Consider the following 18,407-nt stretch of genomic DNA (forward strand, 5'->3'; position numbering starts at 1 on the left):
TCATACCTTATTGCTTACATACACACACACACACACACTCACACACACACACACACACACACACACACACACACACACATATATATATATATATGTATGTATGTTTATATTGATTTAAGTAAAGTGTTACAAAGTTATTCTAAAGGATTATTACACATTCGTTTTGACACAAATGTCTTAATGGACTTTTGTCCAACAATGTAGGTTGTATTTACCACATGGCCATTCAGTGAAGCTGTTGATTAAAGACCATTTCTGTGTCCATGGCTCCTGCAGAGGTGCTTAGGGCAGCTGGTGAGATGCTGGACATGTCGCTGTGCTGGAGACCGGTGGAGAGGAGGCCGAGGAATGAACTGACCTCCAGCACTCGTTTATTAATAACAGCTGTCAGCTGAGATCCCTCCAGAGCAGAGCCCAGAAACAGCGGTCCGCAGGCATGCATGGATGCAACTCACTCTGCTGGCAGCCACCCCGCTACCTGCACGCTGGAGGTCTTCAGAGAGAGACGACATGCATGAACGGGGACAAAAGGCCTTGATGTCAGTTTCCCCTGGCTATGTCCTGCTCTCTCTACAACCCTCCCTCTCCTTCATCTCCCACCCTTCTCAGATGAAGTCAAGTTTAGTGTTTAAAACAAAATAAACCACTGTTCACAGTGCATTTAACATTTGTAATGTGACACTTGTAGTGAAACACGATATTTCGCAGATGAAAGTCCAAATTACATCTATAACAATAACTCAAAGCAACAATATAGTTGAAATCTTTTTTTTCCAGTTGATGAATGATAAAACCATTGTCTGCCAATGAGAATCCATCCTGTTTTAAAGAGTTTGAGCAAGTGGCAGGCAACATAACAGAATGTTATTGTCTGTTGTTGTGTATGCAATGCTGTACAGTATGACATGTTGCAGGTGCTATGAAAAAACTTGCAATACAGTTTTGCTTGTTCATAGCACAGCCGCTTAGTTGTGTAAAGTGATTTCATTGTGCTTGTTTGTGTGTGTGAGAGTGATTATACTTGGTAGTTATGGGTGTGTGATATGACAATTTTTGATCGTGGATGATTAAAATGTCTCCATGATCTGCTTTTGAAGAAATATTGCAGTATTGTGGTACAGGGAAAATGCTATCATTTGCAGTTCTGGCACATCCACCTCAATGTGGTGGTGATTGAGGAGATACCCCCTTCTATGTAAAGCACTTTGAGTGCCCAGAAAAGCGCTATATAAATGTAAGGAATTATTATTATTATTATTATTATTATTATTATTAATGTACTGTACTATGCAACATACATTCACATCAGATGTTTACATCCCTTTTTCTGAGTGCATAAACGCATAAAGCGCATGCACACTGTTTCATAAAACATTGCTTGATTACTAGACTAGTTGTCTTTCGCATCTGATTGATTTTGCATCTAATACTATCAAAACCACCCAAGGTTTACATTTAAACACAGTTGGTTATGTCTAAAATGAAAGTAAACAGCTGAGAGAGAAACAGATGCTTGCAGCTCTTAAAGTGGCAGTAGTACTAAACATTTTCAAATTTACTGTCACTTCCATAAATTAAATTAAATTAAATTTAGCAGACGCTTTTATCCAAAGCGACTTACAGTGCATTCAGGCTATCAATTCCATAGATGCAGTATTAGAAATACCCTCGCATTACAGCATTACAGTGCTTCCCACACATGGACTTTACTTGGGCAGGCCGCCCAGGTATATTAACGGTCGCCTAAGTATATTTGAAGAAACATTTTTGCTTTTATTATTTTTATCCTCTTATACTTTTTTATCCATCCGAAATAATGAAAACATCTGCTATTGATTAACTAGTGGAATGTCTCTCCTCGCCCTACATGTTTCTTATCTGTGTGCGCGAGAACTGGTTCCTCCGGCTGACATTCCCTTGTAGGGCTGGACGATTATGGCCTAAATTCAAAACCCTGATTAATTGAACATGTTACCTCGATTACGATTAATGAACGATTATTTTGTTTTTGTTTTTTTGCCCTCATAGTTCACTGACAAGGTTTGTACTGTAAATATGATTGAATATTAAAGGTGGGATATTTTTTCCTATTGAAAGAGCGATCTGATATCATAGCTCACTATCAGCAGTTATTTTATCTATGTTCGTAATATTTCTTACAGATTATTGCTCGGTGTAAGAGATAAATAAAGATCAGATAAAGATAAATTAGCACAGTACCAGTATGAATGATTGCATGTGTGAATTAGTCATACCGTCTCTATATTAATTGTGAAGCTGTGGGTTGTAAATAGCCTAGTTCCTTCAAAAGTAGAAAAATATGCTATAAGTTTTGAGATTCTAAACTACATTAGTGATAAATCACAGGACACCGCTGACAACTAGTTTCTGCGTTCCTCTGTGTGCGCGATCTTCACAGCTACTGTTTAAATGAGTGTTCGTGCCACAATGCAGCTGCGCGAACATGGTAGCTCAATATAATAATACACATCCGATAGTCTAATCGCTTGAATGTCCAAACCATAAAACAAATACAACTGACAAAGTTTAGTGAAGAGGCAAGGCTCACCGCTCGCACGCCATCACTATGTGTTGAACCGGCTTTCACCTCCGTGTTTTGCTTTTATGCCACTGACTGAATGGGGCGGAGTCATGTGGCTACACACGGTAGTATGCTTTTAAGGGGGAAGTATTAACAGGATTAAAAAACTAAATAACCGACATGGGAAAATTACGTCGGTTAGAGTTTCAGAATTTCGGTTTCGATTTACTTTTCGATTAATGGTCCAGCCGTATTCCCTTGTGCACTGCAGAGTGGATATTTCACAGACAAAGACAGTGCTCGACAGTGCGAGGGCTTTAGTCGCATTTGTGACTTGATGTGTGCGAAATGTAAAATGTATTTAGGAGCACGTGTGCGAATAAAGCAAAATCCTTAAATTTCATTAAAAAAAAAAATTCAGTACATGAAATGGTTAAACAAACATCTTGATGATTATTTTAAGACGTCTTATATTTGAGGATGGAAAAAACATAAATCGCAATACAGCCTATTGATTATTAAACTTCAAAAGGTTACGATTTCATTAAAAAAAGTTCATCACAAGGTGTTCAAATATTGCGTGTTCAACAGGCTCACGCTTCAGACTGCTTCAAAATGATTCTCATTCAATGAATAGCACACATTTATAGCAAGCGATTGCTTATGAACTCGTTGATGATTTATGACAATGTCTACTTTATGACCAGCATATAACATGCTTAAGACGGTTGTAAGAATGCATATTTTATCTCTTCTGAAGGATGAGGCCGCAATAGTGTAGGCCTTTTAAAATAAGAGTACCAGTGTTTTTCGGGCTTGTTTTTAATTTAAAGTCAAGTGTTTTTTATTTCTTTTCTTTACTGGGCGTTATTGGTATTTTGGTTACACAATAAATTTGATTTAATTTAATTTCCATTTAATTCATAGTAAACTATTGTAGTTTCTGAATTAATTAAAATGAATTTCAAAAAATACATATATTGTTAAAAATCACACATTATTTGTTATTTGTCACATGTAGGGGGAAGTCGTGGCCTAGTGGTTAGAGAGTTTGATTCCTAACCCTAAGGTTGTGGGTTCGAGTCTCGGGCCGGCAATACCACGACTGAGGTGCCCTTGAGCAAGGCACCGAACCCCCAACTTCTCCCCGGGCGCCGCAGCATAAATGGCTGTCCACTGCTCCGGGTGTGTGTTCACTGCTGTGTGTGTGCACTTTGGATGGGTTAAATGCAGAGCACAAATTCTGAGTATGGGTCTCCATACTTGGCTGTATGTCACTTCACTTCACTTCACTAGTAGACCATTTTTGGCCGTGGGTAATAGAAGGATTTTCCACCTGGCTACCACCGCAAGTATATTTCAAACCTGTGGGAAGCACTGCATTAGCATTAATTAGTTAATTAGTTTTTTAGTTTTTTTGTAATTTAATGCAAAGGTAATATAATACAAAATATAGTGTTATAAATGCACATACAGTTTTTTTGTTTTTATGAAAATTTGAAAAACTTTGGAGGATTTATGATGCTAATGACCGTTGAAACACATCATCACAGTCTTGTGAAAAGGGTCCATAACAAAGATAAAATAAAGACAAGGATTTTTATCTTCACCCACTTTGGCCTAAATGTCTGCCATTTTTTTAATTTTTTTTTTAGATTTGGTTGAGGTGTAGGCGGTGTTATGTTTCTGCACTCTTCCATTTCAAGCAAATAAAGAAAAAATTAGCTTGTACATAACAGATTGTTTTGTTTAAAAATATTTTTGTGATAGTTTGCATTTTTTGTGCTCTTTGGAACATCAGTGTTTGTTTAAGTGATGAACTCCATTACTTGTGTTTGTTTTCAGACATGATAACAGATGTTTTATACTTGTGCTACAACTTCTGTAGCACCAGTGCTATGTGCAAAAGAGGTTAACGTACAGCCCTGGTATGCTAATGTATTTATTGTTATAGTTATTATTCTTGCTGTTAACAGGCCTAATATTGAGTTACAAAATTATCTTTTGTCTTTTAGACTTTTTAGACTTTTTTTAAAAACTTTCTGTAACTTCTGAAACTCAAAGCTGTGAGGCCTAGCCACCCAATGTTCTCTGAATCTGGATGAGGACATTTATTCAGCAACCTTCTGCAATTTTTCTAGTGGTCATCCAATTCCCTGTATTTCCTGTATTTTGGATGATCTGTTCTGTTCTTTCTGTCTGCGTGGAGGTCTGGAAACCCTCTGCGCACTGACAAATTCCCCGCCAGTACCGATGAAACATTCTCACAGTGTTCTCGGTTAATGTTCTAGTTCTCAGTGGAGAATGACAAAAGAAAAAAAAAAAGAGTTTGTTGGGTGGGAATAAAGCAAACATCCTTTTTGGAGGTTTACTCAAGGCACACGGTGGCTGCAGCGTGGAGGCGCTGGCCAGATCTTACGAACTTTGATGTCTGCCTTCTTTGTTTCCTCCTAAACGGAGCAGCATTTTGAAGTTTATGTAAATAAACTCAGGAACCTGTTTTGTTGAAGGCCTGAGCTGCTCTGATGTGCACGGCGAAGGAGAGATGAAGAGAGCGGAGCGAAAGAGAGAGGAAGTGATCCCCTCCTCTTTTTGTCTCTTATTTATTTTAGACTTTGATTTGAGGGTTTAAAACTCTTCCTGGTTTTCTTAGAATAATTATATACACAGAGTCTCCATGAAAGACCTTCAGATATGATAAAACCATATTTCTTTTGCGGTGAGTACGTCTGCTGAACTGCCTTTAATATTGATCGTATGTCTCATGCTGTTGGTTATAAGATGCTATGAGAAAACCTGGGTAGTTTGGTGTAAAATGTTTAATGTATTTTCAAAATGTTTAATGTATTGTTATCCAATATCATGTTTCTTCTTTTGTGTGTTTGTTATTTGTAGCTCTGGCTAGTCCAAATAGGCTTGTTTAGTTTTGTGCTAATATTTTGCTATATCTCGATATACGATATATATCTCGATATCTTTACAGGAAAAATAACCCCCCAAAAACTACTGTAAAAACAAATATGGCAAATATTATATATATTAAATATTATATATATATATATATATAATATTTGTTAGGTATGTATTGATTTTTTTATTTTTTTTCTTCACCATATTTTTTGTTGTTTAATTATTTTTTTTTTAAGGTGTTGTTATTTTTTTGATTAATAAAAACAACTTAATTTGTTAAATTTTTTTCTTAAAATAGCCTTATGTGAAATGTTTTTCCCCTCTGAAATTCTGTGTATTCACATTTTTCTGGTTATCAAATGAAGGCATAAAACATTCATTTAATTTATCTTCTAATTATTGAAAATTAAGCAATCTTTATTTTTTGGCAAACAAAGGGGATTTACTATTAAAAATAATACATGGAAGAAATTTTGTGTGATTATTCCTTAAATAATGGTCGTTTCATATTAATATTAGTAGTAGTAGTAGTAGGCTATGTACATTCTGCTGAACAATAGGCTAGTAATAGATTTCTGGCAAATACTTTAATTTTGACGGGTTTACCGTTACAGTTCTGTGTATGTGATATTACAGTCTATAATGTGATATGAATCAAATGGTCAGATGCTCATGAAGTGACTCTCAGTGCAGGTCTGGAGATGTTGTGCATGTGTTCACGTCCTGATTTAGAGAGAAGACAGCTGCTGAAATCACCGCGAGCGTCACGCGCGCTTCAGTGTGTAATAAACGAAGAAGCGCTTCTGCGCCATTCATTAACACAGACACGCAGAACATAAAGGATTCATATTTAAATAGACTTTTCCGGCTTAATATTTACAGGTATTAGTCCATATCGCGATTTGATGTGAGTGCAATGACCTACTTTTGATTAATTAATTTAAAATTTGACAAATTCGGTGACATTCCACCTTAAACTGTACATTTCGTTTTTATGACTGGATTCCGCGATTCCGTCCGCGTTTTCTGCATCGCGGAAATCATAGGGCCCTACAGTAGACATCTGCCTGCTGTTCACCCGACGCCTTAAATAGGGCTGGGTATTGTTCAAAATCTTTCGATCCGGTGCCAATTTCGATACCTCAGTTTCGATACCGGTTCCTAACGATACTTTTTTCGATACCAATTTTATGAAATCCATTTTAACAAGATTACAGAACACATTACCTCAGAAAAACTTCGGTTATATTTTTTCAGTTTGACTCATGCTCCTTAGTCAGTGCACAAACGAACAAAAAATGTTTTATAAAGAGCTCATGCTCACCAAAGCTGAATTTATTTTAATAAAAAATACAGTAAAATTGGTAATATTGTGAAATAGTATTACAATTTAAAATCGTATTTGAATATATTTCAAAATGTAATTTATTCCTGTGATGTCAAAGCTGAATTTTCAAAATCATTTCTTCAGTGTCACATGACCCTTCAGAAATATGAAAACAGTTTGCTGCTTAATATTTTGGAAACTATGATAAATTTTTTTCATGATTCTTTGATGAATAAAAATTTGTAAAGAGTTTGATTTTTTTTAATTTGGAAATATTTTGTAACATTACTCGTTTTAATGTCAGCTTTGATAACTTTAATGCATCCTTACTGAAAAAAAATTCTGACTAACCCACACTTTTTTGAACGGCAGTGTACATTCAGTAGTTATTATTTATTGCAATATAAACACTGTCAGAGTGATCAACAAGGTATCTCTTCATTTACCAGTCGAAGATGGAGCAACTTTCTGCTCTTATGTTTACTCCGTGCATTGCCAAGGTCTTCATCATATTTGTCGTGGTACCGGTCTTTGCAGCAATTATTTTACTGCAAATACTGCATCGTGCGCTGTTGGCATCGAGCCTGGAGAAATGTACCCACACTTTTGATCGACTTTTCCACATCTTTAAGGTATTATGTGCGTGTGCTCGCGTCTCATATAAGTATGTGTTCCGCGTGTCTCGTGTGTGTAGAGTTTGTGTGTGTGTGAGTGACTTTATGTGTGTTGTTGTGCATTTCATATGTACTTGTTTGAGCACTGACGTTGACGAGTTAACTCCTTAGGTATCGAAATCTGGAACCGAACAGCATGTCATTTTTCGATACTCGATAGTATCGAGGCAATTCGGTAGGTACCTAAAAAGTATCAAACTCGGTACCCAGCCCTACCGAGATATCTCCAAATAATGGAGCCAGTTGTCCTTTTTTTATACTAGTTCTGCAGCCTCAGGTCTGGTTGCGGACGACGCCATGTTCAACGCGAGGGGAGGGGGAACAAAATCAAGGAGGTGGGGGCGAGCAGAGCAGCACAGAGAAGACAAACAAGCAAAGTGGCGGAATCAGAATTAAATATTAATATATATTAATATATATATATATATATATATATATATATATATATATATATATATATATATATATATATATATATATATATATATATATACGATGTCAAAATCCATATTGTGTTTACAAAATATCTCGATATATTTTAAATATCGAGATATCGCCCACCCCTAAGCATAATTTAATTTCTATTTTTGTACTATAGGCCTAATATTAAATTGTGCTATTACTTGTAATTTTTTCTTGTTAACTGTCTGTCACTTGTCTTTAATTATGTTTAAACTTTATATTTATGTTTATTTTTGGCTAGTGATTTTTGCTGTTGTATCTAAATTGAAATAGAGTGAAAAAGTGAAAATGTTGTCAGGGCAAGTAAAACCATTAGAAAAATTAAAAAAACCTTAGTGTTGATCCCTGATGTGTGTTTAATTTCATTGAAATTATAGAAGTGACAGAGTGTGAGAGCATCAATATAGAAAGGGTTTTATTATTGTGTTAAAGTTTCCCTCCTGACTTTGACTAACCAATAAGCCATGTATTTTAATTTTGAATTTGCATACTATGAAACATTTGGTGATTGTTTTTTTAAAGTACCAGAGAAGGGAATGTGTCCTTGGCCTCTGGTTGTTCAGTTTAATATGACACTCTTAAGCTATGAATTTGATTCTGGCATTCTAGAAATTGTAAACAAGGATTTCATTTAGTTGTACTTTGTGAAAAATATTGTGCCCGTTTTACTCAATAAAATTGAGGCAACTATTTGCATCAGCTTTTTAAGTATTTTGTACTAATTTTATTCTTGTTTGTTCTATTAGACGTTACATGTTTCAAACTTGAACTCTTAAGTAACGGCAACTAAATTTTTTCAATTGGCAACTCAGTTTTTTTCAACTTTCAAACTATAGTTTTAGGCTCTTCAAACATAAACCTTGTTGTTTTTGAATTAATATTTACCAATTTATCCTTGTAACACCATGTCCACACTGGACGTGGGCGGTGCGACAAAATACTATAGAACGAATTATAATCAGTGATGCTGTCTACTAGGGCTGTGCAAAAAATCGAATGCAATTTTCATGCGCATCTCATCAGTAAAGACACTCCTGTAATTAGTAGTATATCTCCAGCACGTGCGTTAAGATCAGGGTTGCCAAGTTTTCACAACAAATCCTGCCCAGTTGCTTCTCAAAACTAGTCCAAAACTAGTCCAATCGCGTTTCCAGGAGGTTCCCCGATAAAAATTGCATCCCGGGGTTAAAATTAATATCACGTTGAAAAACAACCGCAGACTTGGCAACACTGGTTCAGGTGGAGCGGCATTTACTACACAGAGCCATAGTCCACCGACAAGCTACAAAAAATCGCTTTCAAAATCGACAAAGAATCGCCTGCAATTTTTTAAATTGATTTTGTGTAGATTTTCAGTGAATTACAGCTTTGTGTAGTAAATGCCAACCAGTGTTGCCAAGTCTGTGGTTGTTTTTCATGTTTGCGGGTTTTAGCTTCAAGGCTAATGTAAACGCAGGAGTACTTGTGAACCAGCTAATAAAGCAAACATATTGCTTTATCATATCATATTTGGTGACATTTAAAGCATTCAACAATTAATCTGCTTACCTTTTCAGTGCCCTTGAGTTGATAGCAGTGCAGAAAAATGCAGTCCTGTCACCCGTTGAACCGAAAATTCAAAATGGCCTCAGTTAAGAATCGCGTCTTTAACAGACTAATCCCCCTGTTAGTCTTTTAATTACATTTTACTTAAATAGTATCTCGGAAAAGAACACATCTAAAAAGCCTCGTAAAGATTACTCAATATTAGACGTACAGCATTTAATTGTAAAAAACAAGTGTTTGCAACAAATTGATATTAAGTACGTTACTCAAATTTTCTAGGCAAAGTACCATACATAGTATTATTTGTAGAAAATATTGTTTTGTTTTGTTTTTTTAATTACAACTCCACTGAGTCATTTTTCTCAGTGTATATGGACATCAGAGCAATTGTATGTTCAGCAAAAGGGGCTGTCAGAGCCTCTAAACAGGTTGTAATAGCCCCTATCAAAGGGACACAGAACTATGTACAGTTTCTCTCAAAACTTAACACCCTGTGTCATTTAGCAATGCTTATTCATAACAGGCTTAGCTGCGCTTGAAAGTTTTATGAGATAGTTCTCATGACAATATGTGTACAAGGTAAAAAAGAAGCATCTGCAATAATTTGAGTTGAATAAGCTTGTTTTTGAAGTTCCTAAAGAACATGGAAAATATTGGTATTTCCTTCTATTAATGCATAGTGAATTTTTGAAGTTTACGTACCTACATGCTACACTGACCAGAACAGATATGATACATTAAAACTCATCAGAGAAACTGATTGAGGCTCATAGTGCTTGTTTTCATGTTGTTCTTTAACACACAACATAGATATGATACATCAAACCGCGTCAGAGAGTCTGTTTGGGTGTATTGATGGTTGTTTTTATACTGTTTAAATGATTTATTCTTGTTATTTACTTTGGTTGGATGTTCTATATGATGGCTTTTCAGTGATGGGTACTCACCGTTACTCATTTCTGACGTCCGCTCGAGTGCTTTAAAAGGGTTATTTTCTTTTACAGTACTGCTCTAAAACATCATAATTCCTTTGGAAAAGAACACCCAGTGCGCAGAGCTGTTTTTCGTCTGAAGTGACCAACAATTTTACAAGCCCACGGGCTCCATTAGGCAAGAACTACATTTTTAATCGCCTTACAGACCTATAGGGTACGGGGAAGAGAGTGCAGGGATGAGAGATGGAGGTTTCCTGTGGTTCTGTCGAGGTGTGCGACAGGATTGGGTTTATGTTAGGTGCCTAAATCTTTAAGAGCTTAGCAGCAGAGCATGGCTGAGAAATGAGAGATCTGGGAGCAATTACAGAAGATAGAGAGAGAAGAGCAGAAACGGAGGAGAGATGAGGGGGAGAAATGAATAAGTGAAAATGAGATGAAGAGATTTGGTTAGTCAGAGAGTGTGTGTGTTAGTATAACTCAGTGGTTCGGACTCCCCAGTGGCTGACCAGATGCTGCGTTTCCTGCTTGGATGTACAACTTCTTTTTGAGGGTCTAAGAGAGAACAAAGTGCAGATGACAGCTTTAAAGTGTTAAGGGCTATTGTGGGATATTGTGGAATACTTCAGAGTGAAACTCTGTTCATTCAGAAGTACAATCTGTATTTTTAGGCTAGTCCAGTGATTGTACATGTGTGCTCTAGAGTTAAATAAGGCTCTTTTCAAGGGCAGGTGCCTGGTACCATGTCCTTCAAATAAAATAATGTTGCTGATGTAACTGATGTTTTTCTAATAAATTGCTTCAAATGCAGTTTATTATTGCACACACACACAAAAAACAAAGTACAAGCTTTTTTTGTGATGTTGAAACTGAATATAATGGTCATAGATATATGCATTTAACACTAAGAAAGTATGTGTAATGAATGCTTTCTGCAGATGCAAACATGGTTAATTGTTTTCCTCTAACTTTTGCTGCATGTATGTAGTCTTTCTAGTTTATGTAGAAAAGTGTAAAATGAACAGAGGTAAGCGTTGCATGATGTTTTTCTTTTGGATAATGGTTCAAAATTTGTCAGTTTAGTTGTCGACATGGTCTACCACAGAGTCTGATCCAATGCTTGTGTTTTTCAAGATTACTGGCTGGTTTCAGGAACAGAACAAATGAAACTCCATTTGTTAACCATTCTGGATACCTAGTTTCCAAATTACATCAGTACAATAACAACTTTTTACTATACTGTTGGGAAGTTTTATAAATTTGGACTATAATAACTGAGAGTCATTTATCTGTCGTGAAGTCATTTGTGCACAGTAAGACCGGGAATGTTTATTTGAAACTGAAAGGGTCAGCATTTAGTGCATGTTGTCTATAAATTAAACATTCTCATTTTAAGGCTTTTTCGGAACCCAGATTGTTGTTCCTTTGCTTGTGTAGAATCATTTCCGTGTTCTCGTGATCTGATCTGGCAAGTTAGGTGGGTTGGTGCTTCTGCTCATTGGCCCCTGTTTAAAAGCTGGCAGTGATGAGGTTACAGGAGTCATGTGGGTTTTCAGTACAGGAGGAAGCTGATCTGAACTCGGCACCCGTGAAGGTGCTCTACAGAGCACAGGGCAGAGCTGCAGGATGGCAGTGCCAGCTTGGTGCCTAGTCATCTGTGAGTCCAGCATCGGGAGGGGAGAGAATTGACTGTGCCAGCTTGCTTTACACATCCCTAGCAAAATGTCTCTCTCTCTCTCTCTCTCTCTCTATTTCTCTCTCTCTCTCTCTCTCTCTTTTTCTTTTTCTTATCTCCAGCTGTGGTGACTCAGCGGGACAGTGGGTGCGGAGAGAGAGAGAGAGAGTGTGGAGGGTTGGTTTGAGAGGGATAGGGGTTTCAGTGGGTGCAGATAGAGAGAGAGAGAAAACTGCAGTATTACAGTTGAGGTCATTTATGTTTAACTCTAACATCTCCCAAGCCCAAATGCCTAAATAAAGCCTGAGGCTAGCCATTCATAATCATGAAATTAGTATTCCTCGAAAGCAACAAGAAATCCTTCTGGATTTACCAAAGCCCGTTTTTTTTCCCTTCAAAATTCTTAATTTCAATGTTTTTGAAGTATATTTTTTAATGACTAATATTTGACTGTTATGGGCATTTTAATGACCAATACTGATGTCTATATTTTTCAATGCAAATTTTTTTATGCTAAAGAGTTTGCTGCAAACGCAAAAACATTTGGCTTAGGGAAGATTTTTTTTAAATGTTTTTAAAAAAGAAATCTTTTATACTCACAGAGGCTGCATTTTATTTAATCAAAAATACAGTAAAAACTTTAATATTGTGGATTTTTTTTTTGTTGTAGTTATTATTATTTAAAATGACTGCTTTCTGTTTTAATTTTAAAATGTTATTTATTTCTGTGATGGCAAAGTTTAATTTTTTAGTAGTTGGTACTCCAGTGTTCAGTGCCACACAATCCTTCAGAAATCATTCTAATGTGCTGATTTGGAGCTCGAGGCATTTCTTCTTCTTCTTCTTCTTCTTATTTTTTTTTGCATTTATTTAAAACGGAAATCTTTTATAATATTATACTGTGTTATACTTTTACTGTCAACTTTGATAAATTACATTTCTGAATAAAAGTATAAATTTTTATTTCAAACAAAAAATTGACCTACCCCAAATTTTTTAAAAGTAGTGCTGTTCATCTTGGAAATAAAGTCATTCTGTCATGACTTGCAGGCAGCTGGTGTCCTGGACTGACATGGAAAGTCAATAAACTCAGGGTTACATACGTGTTGTGGCTTAACACCGGTATCACCGCCAACACATTCTATCGCAGCAAGCCTACTCAGTAGTTGCTTTTTCACTGCTCAGGAGACTTAAATGAAGGAAAACCAAGAACTATTAAGTATCCACTTTGTCTCGGTGCAAATTTGTTGTCCATTGAAATCTAAACATTTGGTTTTTTTGTGCTTAGGAGGCTTAAATGAAGGAAAACCAAGTACATTTGATCTCAATTTAGTGTCTAGAAGAAGCAATTAGAGGTATAAATAAAAATAATCCAATTTTGTTTTTGAATAAAAAAGTTTGTTTTGCAAGACTGATCCTGATAGATCACTCTCTCGTTCTCAGTCTGAGAGTATTTTTAGTTAAGCTGTCACTGATAACACAAGAGTTATCGCTCTGCAAACACCAGTGACACACTCACTGTTTCATTGTGTGGTTTTTTCATTTTTTCTGTGTATTTTTTTTTTTATTATGATGATCTAGTGTGGTGATGGTGGTTGTGTGTTTTTAAATTTTAGTATGTCTCTCTCTCTGTTCAGCTGAAGGGTGTTAACTGAGTGAATCTGAGCTGTTTGTCTAGACACTTCCTCCATGTATTCATTCATAAAATAATACATGGTATACAATCCAGAATGGATGCAGTAATGCAAGTCCACACCTTATCACAGAAACATCTCACAGTACTCATAACTAACTTTAGACTGGAAGGATGTTGAATTACCACAAATACTTTAAAAGTTTGTGTGTGTGTGTGTGTGCTGATCTAGCGTCAGGGGCAGGTGGACTTCTCACCCTGTAATCACAGTTGGGAAAGTGAGAGCCAGCGTGGATTGCTGATGGCTGCGGCCACATTCTAATCACTCCTTTTTGAAAATGAACAGAAGGCAGAAAAGCTGAGGGAGAAAGTGCTCTGATTGGGAGAACAGGATGAAGAAAAGCTCCTCACAGGAAAGAGGTCTCGGCTTGAAAGGATGGCCTCTGGTTCAAGTGGCCTTGTTTGAGAGATGAAGCCAAAGTCAGACAACTATAATCAGCTGTCCACAAATACTGTCATTCACTAAATCAGGGGCCATGGAGGATAAAACTGTGTGTGTGAAGAGAAAGCTCTCATTCGAGTCATGGAGGAACCGTGTGTGTGTCTCATAGAGAGGCTCTTCAGAGTTTATTTTTATCTCAGGCTCTTCTGCAGACCTCCGATGTGAGAGCTCATGATTTGGTTCTTTTTTTAAATATCGAATGTCCCGTTTTAATCTGACATATGTCAAAGCAAATTTTTTCACCTTTGTTATAAAACTTCGGGTTAATATGTTAAAGGTTTTTAGGTTGGAACCCGTAGTTGGTCCATAAGCTATCATTTAGCAAAACCAGGCATATATTGTAAAAATGTATACACTTTCCGTGGTCATAAAACCAAATGTTGGTCAGTTTGCAAAAATATGATACTACTTTTCTTTTAAAGAGGAATGTCTGAGGAACAAATAATGTTAAAAACAGAGATGTATCTTTTTTTCTTCTGTCAGGACAACTGCATTGAACATACCTGTCTGAGTGCCATAAATATTCTCTTTCCAAAGTTTGCGTGCCTATAACTCAAGAAGTATTTAAGATATCGCAACATGATTTTAGATTCTAGTTGTCAAAAGAAAAAATTCTTTTGGAATCTTAAATTTCGAGGCCCTACATGGTTCCAGAGTCCCAAAGATAAGTGGATCTCAATGCGGCTCCATGTCCAGATTGTTGAATATTACCCATTTTCAGTGGTCGAAAACCAGATTTGGTCACTTTGTATGCAGCTGATTCTTATTTTATTTAAAGAACAATGTCTGAAGAAGAAATAATGTTAAAATTAGAATAGTATCTTGTATTTCATGTAAAATTAACATTATGATGCTGCCATCTTTCTGAAGTCATTTTTACCCCCTGTAATTTGACTCTGAATCTCAGATAAAAATTGCCATTTTGACCCCACCTCTACAAAATAGTGGATTACTCTGTAAATATTCATCCATGACATTTAATATTTTAGCTTTCATCACTATACATGTCTATCTTTCTTCAGAAAAAATATTAGCAATATCAAAACTTTGAGCCGGGGACTGGTTGAGTTGAAACGGAATGACCCTGCAATATTCAGCCTTCTCTGACCCTCTGAAACTGTCTGTTTTTGCTGCTATACCTTTAATAATTCTGTATGCAAATGACTTAATTGTTTACATAAATATCAGACTCCTTATTTTAAAAGCTGTTGGAAGATCCATCCTATTTTACTTATGTCCTTTGAATACAGCGCTTCACTGTGGTGAAGTAGTATACTGTAATGTCACTTAAAATCTGTCAGGAAAAAAGCCACTAGAAATGTCCTTGAGAAACAGCCATGACCCTGCAACAGATCTCACACACTCGAACACACTCACTGCTACACTGAAAGAGAGAGGAAACAGTGTCCTTCTGGGAACCAGAGAGAGGTCATTCAGTGTCTGAGTTTCCTCGCTCATGCTGTTGAATTCTCCTTCAGCGTTACTGCTCTAAAACATCAGCAGGTGTGCAAGCAGATCGGTGGGAAAGTTACTCGTCTCTTCCGTTTCTCCAGCTCCTCCCTGGAGCCCGTCGTCTGTGTTCCTGCCTGTTTGAGCTGAGCTGGGAATACATCTTCATAACTCGGATCTCATTTTAATAAGTGACACAAGCAGATTCTGCACAAATAATAAGCGGCCATCTCATATTAGCACAAACCTCTTCCTGTATGTCCCTGAGAGAAACACCACAGAGGCCTTATGGTGACGGACTCTGGTGCCCGTGTTATACGTTTTTGCTCTGAATAATGCAAGTTGTGTAACATGCAAGCTCACTTTATTTCTGTATCAATGTCTTTTTACCGTGCTGTCTGTTTCTCTCTTCTCCAGGAGGATTTAGGCAGTCGTATTGGCTTGTCACCACGGCGAAACCAGGAGAGAAAGTAATTGCGTTGTTGCAGTGCTTGTAGAAATCCCATCAGCCCTGTGGGCAGGCCTGTCACAGAGCATAAAGAGCTGGCTAAAAACTTAAGCATCCATAGACAGGGCAGCAGCAGTGGCGGGAAGGTAAACGCCTCTCACATAGAGCAGAGATGTCACAGGAAGCAGATGAAACTGCTGCTGGTAGTGTAGGAACAGGGCCAGCTGCTGTTTCTATTAGCTAGATCTGTGCTGATAAGAACAGGGATGCTGGTAAATATCCAGGCTGAACAGCCCTGATAACCATGGGTGGATGTGCTCTTGTTTTAGGCTCTGATCTCCGGCCAGTGGATTGATTTGCATCCTGAGTGAGTGTCAAATATGAGCTGCTGGTGCTGATGCAAATAGACAGGTAGATAGACAGTCACGTATCTGCTTGAACTTTCAACATCATCTTCACTTTTGATTGGCATGTTGGCTGGTGGGTGTGGATATTGTACATTTAATGACAGAATACACAGATTTATGAAGTATTTAAAGGTGTGGTGTGTCATTTCTTTTTTCTAAAATCACCAGATGGGACTGCAAATAGAACATTTATGGCTGATACTGCTGTTCAGAAGTTTGGAATAATTAAATATTATATAGATACTGATAAAAAAATAGTAAGATACTGTAAAACAATAGTATTGTGAAATATTATTACAATTATAAAAAAAAAGAGTCGTTTTCTATTTTAATCTATTTTAAAATGTAATTTAATCCTATAATGCCAGTATTTTATTTTCAGCAACTTAACTCCAGTCTTCAGTGAAAGTGACGTGACATACAGCCAAGTATGGTGACCCATACTCGGAATTCGTGCTCTGCTTTTAACCCATCCAAAGTGCACACACACACAGCAGTGAACACACACACACCGTGAACACACACCCGGAGCAGTGGGCAGCCATTTATGCTGCGGCGCCCGGGGAGCAGTTGGGGGTTCGGTGCCTCGCTCAAGGGCACCTCAGTCGTGGTATTGAGGGTGGAGAGATCACTGTACATGCACTCCTCCCACCTACAATTCATGCCGGCCTGAGACTCGAACTCACAACACTTGGATTGTGAGTCCGACTCTCTAACCATTAGGCCACGACTTCCCCAGATCCTTCAGAAATATTCTGATATGCTGCATTAGTGTATAAGAACCATTTTCTTATTATAGTCAGTTTTTTTTGCTGCTTCAGATTTTTGTGAAGACTGTGGTTCACAACCATTCAAAAGTAATAAACATTATTAATAACTGAACACCAGCAGTAATTGATAATAACTGAAGAATCATGTGACAGTGAAGACTGGAGTAATGACTGCAGTTATTTTAAACTGTAATAATATTACTGTTTTTGCTGTAAGACAAATGATGTAATTTATTGCCGTGTCTTTAATGCACTTTTTATTTGGCTATTAAATTTCCTAAAGGTGCATGTGTTTAGATTCTTCGTTTGTTTTGTTTTTTTCTGTTTTTGTGTTTTTTTGTTTATGGTGCTGTCACCTCTCCTTGTGTGCTGTAGAAATCTTTTGTGCTTACCCGGCTCAGGAATTAATCAAGGTTTTAATGCCTCCCTCCTTTCCTCTATCCCTTAATTGAGTTTTGAGGGGAAAAGGAAGGATTTTTTTTTTCTGTTATTGTTTCTAAGTGTGTCTGGAGCTGAAAAGCATCTGGATGTGTGTCAGAGCAGAAGTAAACATGTCAGGGGTTTAACTGAATGGATGGCTTCGCTAATGGTGCCAAACGTGTGTGTGGCATCAGTGAAAAGTGATTTGTAACAGCATTATTAGCTGTGAAATCTTGGGAAGGTGCATCTGGTGAGACTGGAATCAGCACTGTGCCTATTTTAAAGCTTTCATACAGAGGAAGATCATCTCTAAAAAAAAAATTGACCTCAACTTGACCTTAAAACATGAAAGTATACTGAAAAAAGACCACAAATCAAGATGACAAATGATAGTCAAAAGCACGGAATAGAAGGTTCTGGTATTTTGTCTTCAATATGTTTTAATTGTGAATCTGTGTAAACTGACAGTTGGACTTTTGTTGGCATTCTATTCTGCACTTTATTTTAGAGTATGCACAATTTGTAAAATAAAGGGCTATTTTTTCAGTTAGTTTTTGCAGCAGTCATTTTTTCACTCTTGTCACTTACAGATAATATTTCTCGCCATGAAAATAGCCACAGAAGCTGGGATGGCGTTAAACACAAACAAATTTGTCACTTACAATTCATAAGCTCACAACTCAGCAAAAAAAAAAACAAAAAAAAAAAAAC

The 18,407-nt window shown here is 36.9% G+C and overlaps 1 protein-coding gene across 1 annotated transcript in view; it reads left to right on the forward strand.

Annotated features, from left to right (window-relative positions):
* Positions 1-18,407, forward strand: part of msi2a (musashi RNA-binding protein 2a) — a 163,893-nt gene that overhangs the window by 33,926 nt on the left and 111,560 nt on the right.

This window comes from Cyprinus carpio, chromosome B10 (assembly GCF_018340385.1).
Source record: "Cyprinus carpio isolate SPL01 chromosome B10, ASM1834038v1, whole genome shotgun sequence".
NCBI lineage: Eukaryota > Metazoa > Chordata > Actinopteri > Cypriniformes > Cyprinidae > Cyprinus > Cyprinus carpio.